This window comes from Corvus cornix, chromosome 2 (genome assembly GCF_000738735.6).
Source record: "Corvus cornix cornix isolate S_Up_H32 chromosome 2, ASM73873v5, whole genome shotgun sequence".
NCBI classification, from domain to species: domain Eukaryota; kingdom Metazoa; phylum Chordata; class Aves; order Passeriformes; family Corvidae; genus Corvus; species Corvus cornix.
This window is the reverse complement of record NC_046333.1, coordinates 101,331,945-101,344,161: the sequence shown is the minus strand read 5'-3', so window position 1 is coordinate 101,344,161 and position 12,217 is coordinate 101,331,945. Positions and strand designations below refer to the sequence as shown.

At 37.8% G+C, this 12,217-nt stretch overlaps 1 protein-coding gene across 2 annotated transcripts in view; it reads right to left on the bottom strand.

The window, feature by feature from the left end:
• The window catches only part of PIEZO2 (piezo type mechanosensitive ion channel component 2), a 293,385-nt gene that overhangs the window by 191,190 nt on the left and 89,978 nt on the right, over positions 1 to 12,217 (bottom strand). The window lies entirely within an intron of this gene.

The window sequence follows — 12,217 nt, the reverse complement described above, 5'->3', positions numbered from 1 at the left end:
TGCTGATAAAATACAACATTAAACATCACCCTACCTGACCTATCTGCAGTAAAAGTTCTACTTCCAAAACATTTTATACCTAGATTTTATACCATCTGCTTCATGCATTTGAGGGTAATTTTTTAATTTACAGATTAAAAAACAGCACTGCTGAAATTCTTATTCAAGGCTGTAAAAAAAGCCAAAGCTTTGGAGGGCAGAACTAGCAGAGTATACCTGAGAAATGTTCACTCTATGTGCAGCTTGTTTTGTCCATACTTATCCTGCAAGCACCTGTTACGAACAACTACTAGAAAGATGATGGTTCACATTCTATATCTAGACAATAAGCCAGATTTTTATTTTAGATATTATAGTTCAAGCATGTCATCAATGGCCTAAATAGTAGTTTATAAAGCAAAGAATGAGATAAGCATGATTCAACAATTTTAGAAAGTAATAGACTATCTCCCTCCATCAGACTCCAAATTTTTGTCACAATAACACTATCTTGACTGCAAATTTTGAATACCGAATGTCTGTAATAAACTTCCCTTTTCTTTTTTTAAATACAGTAAACAATTAAAAAAAAAGAATTAAAATTTTAAGAATGAGCCCCTGTATAAGTTTTCTGCAATCTTAAAAGGAAGATACATTCACTAGATGCATGCTTTGTATGATCTATTCCCTTGTCAACGGAGTTCACGCAGAAGGGAGATGACCTGGGTGGAGGAGCGTTACATCAAAAAGACTGGATATTAAAATATTTGGGCCACTTTTTGTTCTTATTCTGCAGAAGAACAAAAAGTGGCCTGGTGTCCTGGCTTTGGACAACAACTTCTAAGCACTATAAAAGCAGAAACAATGGAATAGGTAATGTTTTCAAAAGCTTTAGAAGAAGCAACATATGATAAGCTACACATTATTAAATAATTTGTTAGGTGTGATGTCTTATGTAAAGTAGTCCAAGGACTGCTGCATTTTACAATTCTTTTGCAAGCTTCAGTATTTGATGGCTCACTTGTTCATTGATCCCGTGCTCATGGTATTGTGAGCGCCGCTGCACCTTCAGAATATAACTAAATATAACTAAAAAATAACCTGTCTCAAAGCTGGAGACAAACAGTTTGACAATACAAATTTTGTGGACTTAAAAACAGTGTATCAAAATGTACAGATTTCAAAGACAGTCTGATGATTTACGAAGTTCTAAGTCATAAACTCTTCTCAGTGCTTGGGAGTTAACAATTCAATAGATATCAAGCAACAAATTTTTTCATATGGAAGGGGATTTTCTGGCAGAATTGTCCGAGTCAGCCTCCAAAGGAGAAAAAAATGCAATACAATTAGCCAATGAACATTCAATTCTCAAACTGCTGAGTCTATCTTTCAGTATTTCCACTGCCATATCAGTCCAAAATATATCTCAGTTTTAGACTTCACTTCTTGAAGTTTGAAAACAAACATCTTTGAATTTAAATTGAACAAACTATTCTTTTAAAAAGCCCTTTTAAAATTGTCCTCCTTTTAAGAATTGTAGAAAATGCTGAAAATATATTTCTTCAAATGCTGAAATGTTGAAAAAAGATCTCCTGGAAAAAGGTAGGAAAAAATTTCAAGGACTATTAACACTCAGGATAATAAATAGTCTCTCAGTGTACTGGTAAATATGGCAGCGGGAACTCACAGCTGGAAGGCAGCTAGGTATGTTCAGAGCAGGTTACAGCATTCCAAAAGGGCTACTCCCTTCATGGCCACAAGTGCGACAGGACCACCATCAGATTCTACTGAGCAGTAGCCTTTTGCTTGCAATACATTGATCTGTGCCAGCAGAAACTAGAAACTAGAAGTATTTGGAGAAAAGTAAGAAATATTATGACCTGGATTTCAAAAGTTCTGGAGCTACATCAACAACTTGAGAGAAATGGGAGTGCTAAAATCAGTGAATTACTGAATATGTAATTTATGCTAAGGAAGAAGAAGTGACAGATTTGGATAAGGGATGAGTTTCAATTTATAGTGGAGTTTGGGTAAACCCACTTAACTATGTTTTTACTTACATTTTTCTCTTTCTACTGGAAACTTGGTTCTAAATGACACAAAGCAAAAATTAACCATATGCTTACAGAACTGAGATGGTGAGAAAAGAGACAGCTGAAGTAAAACAGAGCTTTTTCCAATGAGGAAGAAAGATTTTTTTTCATCCTTCTTTAATTTTTTTAAAATTCTAATTCACTCACAGTGTTACAATTACTTTTCTAGAACATACCTTAACTGCTCAGTTGCCCTAATGTGAAAGTCCTTGGGGATATGAACGGAAGCTGAAGATCCCACAGAGAAGGAGACATATATTGTTCACAAAGCTGTGTGGACAGAACAGATGTGCAAGAGAACATTGTTCCAGCCAACACAGTATCAATTCTTTCATTTCGGTCTTAGATGTATAGGCTTCTGTATGTCCATCAAGACTAAAAAAAGAAAAATCTCATGGCAAAACACCTTGGTTTGAAGCTGGAGCACTGGGTTCTGATTTCACCAACAACTTCTGAAAACTATGGAGGATAAAAAGGAGAGAGAACATTTGTCTCAGAACTGGCCTGAAGGACAGGGAAAAGTGGGCTTGCTTTCAGGTGTCACTTTCAGGAGTCATTTCTAATGGTACCCAGTGGGACCAAAACCTGGCATGTATCTCTGCAAATGTACCCAGCATGTCTCAGAAGCACATGGAGAGATTGCTCCAGCCTCTTTATCCCTCCAGAAAGTTCCTGGCAAAGGGCTTTCTCCCCTCTGATCAAGCCTGCAGGAAGCCAGACAGGATGTGAAGGCTTCATTACCCTCTTTCTCTTCAGCCCAGATGCAACATTAAACTGGACTCAAGAGGGCCAAAAGCTTTTCACACGTGGAAGAGGAATCCATTTCTTATTTTTCAAAGGTATCCAGCCAAGAGCTGGATTAGTAAAGGCATGTCCCCCCCAGCCACAGGCATGTAACCTCAGTACAACTATTTGAATGTGTTCTAATTGGACTGCTGCCTCCAATGCACACATGCAACTCTTGACACCATGATTGTACACAAAGCTGGAGATTGCTACCCACATTGTTTCCAACAACAATGAAAAATTCTTGTACATTCAAGTCTGGACAGGTAGTCCTCTGATCTTTTTTGCTATCCTTTGCCCTAAAACAGCAAGATTATGTCAGAATTTTTTTGTACACCTGTAACTTCCTCAGAGCTTCTACCACAAGGATGTGCTAATGGGACATGGAATAACTGAATGGCCAATTTTCATGGAGACCTGCTTTAAGATCACATATATTAGCTCTTACATGACCATGAACCTTACACAGATTATATGATTGATATATGATGTGATATGACATCATACCATATTGCAGCTGCTTGAAAGGTGCATTTTCATTCCACACTGCTTTCTTTTCCTCATATCTATTTATGAGGCATGACAAAGAACTGTTTGAATCTCTAAGGAAGTTAATAATACTGCTAACAATTTATCTTGATTTTTTTTAATAAGTAGTGCTATGCATCTCTATGCAAAGGTGATAAGTTCAAAGGGTCAGTATCCATTTGCATGCTGTGATGATATCAGGAAAGGGAGAACAGAGGAGAAAAACCATGGATTTTAAAAATTAATTTAAGACTGTTTACTATTCCAACAGCATAATTCCATCATCACAATCATACATATGCTGCATGGCTTCACCTAAACAGTAGATTTAAGTGTTTGGGTCTCTTATTTGAAGTTTTTATTAATTTGTGCAGGGATTTTTTTTTAAACATAACCTTAGTATTGCATTTTCTGAAGTTTGTTGGATATTTCTAACATCTCTTTAGCCATATATTGTACTCCAAACTGTTGAAACACTCTTAATTCTTCCTGAACAGCTCTCAATTTCTTCTTGAAAGTTTTTTTACGCAACACTTTTTATTCAGATCACAGTAGATGAAATACCAAAGAAAAAGCCATTTTTCATGTAATCTCTAATAGCATACAGTGAGTGATAAATATTAATGTGCATTTACCTCCTGAACTAGTGACACTTCACTTAATAAAGATACTCTACTGCAGCCATTCAGTAAGTGACAAACATAAAACTAAAGAGCTCTGGGGAAAAGGCTTGGTTGCAGCAAACTTCTGCAGCACACACAGGCTCAGTCCCAAAGAATTTGTTTCAGCTAGAAACTGAAAATCTTAACTTCTTGACTTTCCATCAGGAAACCTAGCATCACCTCAGAACCTAGCTGGAACCAGGGTCCAGAGACCTACATCTCCTGCTCCATGGTTCCAAATAGGAATCTGTCAACATCATCTTTCCTGTAGAGTGGGGCAGCTGGGGGTGGGAAGTTAAGAAAACATTTAATTCACTATACATGTCCTTTGGAAAAATCTGGAAGCTTTAGAGTCACATGATGTGTGACCAAAAAAAAAAAACCACCATAATTTCCCATGTAAAAGAAATCCCACCCTTGGCCAGATCTGGTTTAAGTGCCTCAAGATACCATAACTAACTTATTGACACAAATGCAAGAAAAGAGTTCTGATTTGAAGTTGGTTTCTACCAAAGGTTCAGAGGCAATAAAAATACAGTTGGTTCCAGACAATCATGAGGAAAAAGTCATCACTGAGTCCAGCATGAACATCAGCCACTTTATCCACACGTGTCAAACACAGATAGACACATTTACATTTACACATGGAGAAAAGTTTGTAAGAATGAAATAAGCACTGATATATCTATCCTCCATTTGACATGAAAACTTAGTATTTCACTATGGGCAATCAGCATCACTGAAGAATGTGGGCCAGTTCCCCTTCCTTAATTCACTGCTACTATTGTACACTAATTGACACTTAACACCTCATGTCACCTCAGGTCATCAGCCAGACACCTCCTGATGACCACGGAAGATGAAAAAATGATTCAATTATGAGCTCTAAACTCAGCTGAGACTTCCAGATGATTACAGGGTTACATTTGGAAGGCACAAAGCAATTTAGCCATGTCCTAGAAAGCACTTAAACACATGCACATCTTTGAGCATGTGAATAGGGACTGAAGAACTCTCAGTGTTGCATAAAAGGTTAATAAAATAAGGCTGACTGCTTCACTCTTAGGATATTGACACTTGATGTGATCCAGCCTTAAAACACACATCTTGCATGTCAGTGGAAGCCAAATCCTTTTAGATGCTTCTAGTGGCTAATTTGCTCTACTTCTCCTTATAGGTAGGCATAATCTCACTGTTTTCAACTCCTCATGCACTTTTGGATGTGCAGACAGTGCCCTCCAGTTTCAGGTTCTGTAAGAACAATGCTGAATGTTTGCCAGTGCCAGCTACACCTTCATTAAACACGTAAAATGTAGATCATATTTCTACATGCACAGTACATCTGTGCTTAGAGGTTTGGCCTCTTGAGTGCTGAAACAATGGGATAAAGCTATGAACAATGGATAGAGGAAGGCAATTGTTTGGAAGAACTATTCTAAGAATGAAATTTGATAATGGTGTGCCTTGTACACTGTGCAATTATATTGTGCAATGTCAAGTCCACCAAGTAAAGTATCTGCATATCAGCTCCTATTCACCACATCTTACATGAACATCTCAAGTAGACTTAAAAAAGATAATGCTTAAATCATCCTGAAGCTGCCAGGAATTACTTTCATGATTAAAAAAGTGCTATTGAAAGTGTTGCCGTCCTTCCACTGCACAGTTATCAGGATATCTATATTTACCTTAATAGAATATGCATTACTATTTCCCTTCCCCCCCAAAGAGTATCTTACATTTAAACAGCATCTTCTACCCAGAGGATATGAGCATACCAAAGCCTTAAAACTGGGAAGACATCACCACTGCAAAAATGCAAACCCACTTGGTTTACTCACTGGACTTCCAGCAGCAAGACAAAAATAGCAAGCAATTAACTAATGCCATTGTCTATTCTGTACCTACCCAGGCCCAAACCTGAAAATGGGTATCCACAAACACCACCTCAAGACTTCATGCTATTATTTTAGCTATGTTATGTGTATATTCAAGCAGCCACACTGAAATCCAGACCACAGAATTACAGGTTCTAGATTCAGAAGTTCCAGCAAAAGCTTTGCAATGTTTTAACAGTTTTGTCCATGTTTTTGCTGAACGTATCCCTTGTTGCCATGTGTAGCCAAATGTCACAATCTACAACGGTGACCAATAGAAAAATTTTCAAAATAATTTATAAAAAAGCCATGATTCCTTAATTTCAAACAGCTCTTTTTAGTATCATGTATTCATTTGCTTTTCAAATTGTATTATCGCATAGATTATAGAGCCACAATAATTTGCAAGTTAGTCACAAAATATGTAATTACCTGAAATTTTTACATTACTTTTATAAGCAAAATAAGATACATTTTTTCAGGCTATGTATCTGCACACAAAATGCAGGATCAGTTGTACTCTTTCATGCACTTACCTGTTTCATTACATTTCTCTTTCTGCTTCTCTTTTTTTTAAAAATAGGACAGAGCTCTAAGAAGGAAAAAAAGTCATTCTAGAGATAGACACTTAGCTTGCAGGAGTGCCAACCAGACTTGGGTAAACACAGTCAAAAATGCTATGTGTAATTTAAAATAAATTATTTAGAAATGAAAACATAAAAGTGCTGCATAGCAAAATAAATGTCTCCTTACTCTAGCTTCTTGCAGGATTTCCTGTTTTTCCTAGAAGTTTTCATGCCCAGAATACTACTAGAACTGAGCTGTATCCTCTGTATCAATAGACAATACCATCGTTCAAACTGCTCATAATCTCTGAGTTGCAAGTTTACACAGGCAATTTACCCATTTTGTTAACAAAATATTTTGTCAGACAAGACCCAGAACCTGACCATTCATTTTTTTTTCCAGATGACACTCATAAGTTTTCAAAGCAAATAACAGCTACTCGATGTCTGCTTCATAATTTGACAGGTGTCTGTACCAAGCTAAATACAGGAAATAAACATGATCTCAGATACTACTGCATATGAACTGAGAAATTTTAAGTCAGAGCTGTTCTTTCACAAGAGTATTTGAGGCTTTTAATATAGAGTTCCAGTTCCTTCCCTTGAGGAACCAGCCTCTCCATGTTTGCCACTAACAGATAATATTTATTTTGAATTCAAATTAATTCAGTCATTATTGTCTGTTAGAAGCAGTGCTTGCAACTTAGTTTCTTTGTCTCTCTATCACTGTCATAAAGAGCAGGTAACTATCCAGTAGTAAGTTCCTTCAGCAACAAAGAGTCCAAACTACTACCAAGTAATGGGACATGGCAGCAGGTCATGTGTTACAGAAGTGAACCACATTTTCAAAAAATCTGTACTTACCAGGAGGAGAATAATTTTCTCCCTTGAATACCTACCCACATTTCATGAGCAGTAAACAAATGTGATGCAGGGCAGAGTGAGAGAGGAAGGCTAGAAATCTATGTAAAAAGGACTGATACAACTATGGCAAACCAAACTCTACGCCATGATGTTTTCACAAGGGAGTGGAAGCTGTGGTATGAATTTCTACCTTTGGCAAAATTTTCCCAGAAGCTCTACAGACTGCTTCAGCTCAGAAAGAAGTTTTGCAAAGAATTTACCATCTTTCTGAAGAGTTAGCATCAGTATCTCTAGCACACCGTAATGTAGCTCATGACCCATTGAAGAGCCCCTGAGTTGAAATGCATTGGCATTTCAGCTTCAACTTTGCATTTCTAAAATGTTAAGCCCTCTTATCAACATGGAGCTGAAGTACCCTATGCAAGGGCATAGCTTCATTCCCTCCCTTTATCACAGATGCTTCAGGGAAGCAGAAAGACAAGACGGAAAAGCAATTTACTTGTGTAAGAAATTTGATTCTAAAAGTTTCCTGGTGCTTGAGAACATATTGTGATGCCCATATGCCACTTGGGCCATGAAAATTTCTTCTCTCTGAAAAAAATAATATTGCTTTCAAAACACCTGTTCCAGTGGACAAATGGAAGAGGACAAGATAGCTTTCTACAAACAGTAGTAATCTTTCACCAAAATTGGGTGGTTTTCTAAGAAAATTAAAATATAAACCTCCTAAGAGTCTGTGTTGTATATTCTGTACAATTCTGTAGACAAATAGGTTTCAGGATATAGGAGAACCACAGACCAACAAATCTGACACACATGCTTGGCAAGTTGGTAAAAACTAAAACACAGCTGATAATTAGAGTCAGGTAAGGACTGTATGCTGAGGAGTGTGCAGGTAGTTACCACAGAAAATGGTAAGGCCTGTCAGACCTTGGAAATTTTAATGGAAACCAGAGAAAATGTTTAGAAGGATATTTTAGATGATGCAGGAAACCTAGTTTTCAAAACTTCTGGCAAGTATTTCAGAAGAAGAACCTTCAGTCAAAGGCTTTACAGGAAATCTGTCATGGGAATAGAGGAATCATCATCTTGGGACATATCAGCTTTGGCTGATGGTAACTTTTGATTTATCTTTCAGTCCAGTTGCAAGAAGTCTGGGCGTACAACAAGGAGTTAGAAGGGGACACAGCCATGACAGCTGACCCCAGATGACCAAAGGGGCATTCCACACTGGACGGTATCATGCTCAACATAGAGAGCTGGGGTAAGAGGGATGAAGGGTTTGGAGTTAAGGTGTTTCTGCCCAAGTCAGAGTTACATGTGATGCAACACTCTTTTCCTGAAGGTGACTGAAAAACTGCCAGCCCATCTGAATGAGTTCCTTGTTTTGCTTTGCTTTTGCACATTGCTTTTTCTTTACTTTGAAACTATCTCAACCCACAAGTTTTTTCACTTTTACTCTTCTTTCTCCCCCATGCCACTGTAGGAAAGTGGGTGGCTGTGTGGGGCTTAGCTGCCTGCCAGGGTTAAACCGTGGGTCTATAAATATACAAGAAATCTGGACAACAAGGAACTCAGCTATGCTTACAGAAATACTAGATTTCTTCATGAGAAGAACTCACAGCACTGCTCAATATTTCACAAAAGGCTTATACTAAGGAAGAGTGAGGCTCAGTGGAACACTGAACTCCTAGTGACACCAGCAGTGTTTTCTTTCAAGTGGTATGCAAAAGCCATTCACTGGAACATCCTGCAAACCAGGCAGAGAACAACAACTAGATCTGTATTATCACTATTATATCAATTCCATGTGTGCATATGCAACAGTTCTTCTATCTTAATCTTTCTGTATGTAAAAACATAGCTGTAATATTGTCTATTGGGTTCTACATAGATCAGACAAAGGAATTTTGCAGAAATAATCCACTACTTTAAACTCGAAAACGTTAACTATGAAGTTTCCTTATAAGGCTACAGCTCAGGACCATAAATGAACCACCACATTTCCATGTGAAAATAATGGTTGTAATTTTAGGACAATAACTGCAGAGGGAATCAAACAGTTCATTTTCACCCTACTACTCTGTTTCTCATAATGGAAAAAAGTGGCCAACATTACAGTAAGTTGAGCCCATGCTTATAAGCTGTCTTTCAGATAAAAGTATTGTTGGGTAATGAATGAACAGTGATGCTCTTCCCTCTTAGGATGGCTGGTACCATGGGCCAGGCATTTGGTGGCAGCTGTCCAGACACTTACAGGATAAAAGACAGACTCCTTACCAGGCAATGACACTGTGAAATTTTAAATTGCTTCTGTGAACAAAATGAATGGTTGATACTATGAAGGGAGGTAAGGAAAGATAGAGTTGCATGTTAATACACAAATCTTGGACAAAGAAATTTACTGACTTTTTTAATTATGTGGATTTAAAAAACCCTAGAATAAAAGAGAGAACACTTCCCTTAAAATTTTCAGAATTATTTTAAGCAGATAGAAAAAAATTCAGTTTCTGAGAAAACTAAAACTCATGAAAAGGAAACTAAAAAGAGTGACATGTCAAAATGGGAAAAAAACAAACCAGGTGTGGAACTAACTCATAATCTGAAATATCCATCATCCTACAGCCCACTGTGAAAACACTAAAAACAATGAACGTAAAAGAAGCTAAGAACATCTGTATTTACATCTGTACAAACCAAAAATCCACTATCACCAGTAATCAGCAGCACTGTAAACAGTTGTCCAGGAGAAGCATACAAGAAGATTAATACACCCTCCAAATCACTAATTGTTCTTCAGATTGCTTGAACCAGATCTGTTCAGTAAACTTTCTCCCCAGTGCCATTCTCAGCCACGTGGATTTCCAGCACACACGATACATGTATTGCCACAAGACAACAGCTCACTGTATGAAGAACATCCTTTTGCTTCCCAGTTCTCACATTATGAGAAAAAGAGAAACTGGTCACTATCCATCCTTTCCCCATCACTCATCAATTTGTATCTCTCAATCACACAGTCTCCCACTTGCATCTTTTCTCAGCTAGAGCCTCGTCACACTTAGCTGCTCCTCAGACACTGCTGTACATACTTTTGTTATCTGAACCATCTCTGAACTCTTTTCCAGTTCTGCTACAGTCCCTTTGGGGTAGGGCACCATGACCACTACAAAATACAGACACCTTATGGCTTTATACAGCAGTACAAAGATGCATTTCACTCTCAATTTTATTCCGTTATGTTCATGTCTATTTTCTCAACGTCTGCTGAGGCTCTGAAGTAATGTTTCCACAGACCCACATATCACAAGCCCTCGAATGTGTTCCTAAGGGCCAGTGTCAGCTCAGTGACCAGCGTTTTTTCTATATGTGATTCTTTTTCTTTTAAAATTTACCTTTATATACACTTGTCCCACAAGAATACTAGTGGGGTAAAAGGAAACCAGCGCATTCAGTGACTAAAGGGATCATCTTTTTTTTTCTTCAGAGATGCAACTGAATGTATAAAGGTTACCAGATGCATTTTAAATATGTGATATTTATCCGGAAATTCCAACTATCTCCACTATGGGAAATACTCTTCAAAATTCTCTTGTCACATCAGGTACTTTCAAAGACTGTAAGTTTTATCTGCTTGCTTCTGAATAAATAAATTATCTCAAAACACAGTTTATCTATTCTAGTACCTGGAATCTACAGTAAGAATGACTGCCTAACAATGAATCAAGTTTGTCATAGACGAACTTATTTAATCCACACATTAAAAACCATCCAAAGGAAAATACGTGCAGTCTTTTAAGATAAATACTTGAGTTCTTCTCTATAGTCCTCTGGGATTTTATCAAGGTTTTTTCAAAGACTAACCAATTACCAAGCATTCACTGCAAGACCTTGGCTAAGTAATGCTCATGTCCAACTAGATCTTATATATCTGGCATTTTGTCCACCGGGGTAAACATAAAAGGATTGGTAGTTTCATTCTTTCACGTACAGCAAAAATTATGGGAACCCAGCAGCCAAGTGTAGTAAAACTGCTTCAACACTGAAGCTGAATTTGGCATCTGTGCTCTGCACACATGTAGCTCAGTTGTTGTCCAAGCAGTGTTTTAGGATCCAAGAGGCCTCTGCAGTGGTATATGAGACATCGCTGCAATTCAGCTGGGACTTCTCACACATCTGCCTTTCTGGTAGAAGGATTTGGAATCATCCCCTGGACAACAGGAGGGACAACAACCTCAGACAACTTTTGCAAGAAGCACTAGGGGCTGGAATAGAAGACTGCACCATTTACACCTCTTGTAGCTGCTTTTTAGAAAGGGTTGCTACTGGAGCTCTTTTAAATACTTTTCCCTGTGGTAGGAAATCTGGGTGTGGAACTAGAAAGTCCATACATAGAGAGTAACAATATGGAAAGGGTATGTAAGATGATTGATTGGAATGTATGTACTACCATGTTTCACAGGGTAGTTTTAGCATTCTGCAAAGCAAGGAAGTGCAGCAGAATAGCTTCCTGTTTTCATGGTTTTTAAATGGTTTCATGATTTCTAAATGGTCACCAATGTTGCCTTTGCAGAAAGAACAATGAAAACAAACCAACAAACAAACAAACAAACCTCCCAAATGACCGAAGGGATCGTTAAGAGGCATAAAATGTGGCGACTATGCAGGATATAAGGGGTGAAGATATTCTTTTTTTCTTGACAACTTATAAAAGTAGCTTCAGTTCTTTGCCACAGAGTGTGAGCAAAAAGGACCCTGTGATCCTGCACTTTATACCTTTTGTTGAATATTTCCAAGGGCACTAGAGATTTCGGTCTTCAAAAGTCCCTGATAGCCTGAGCTTGGGTCCAATCTGAGCTATC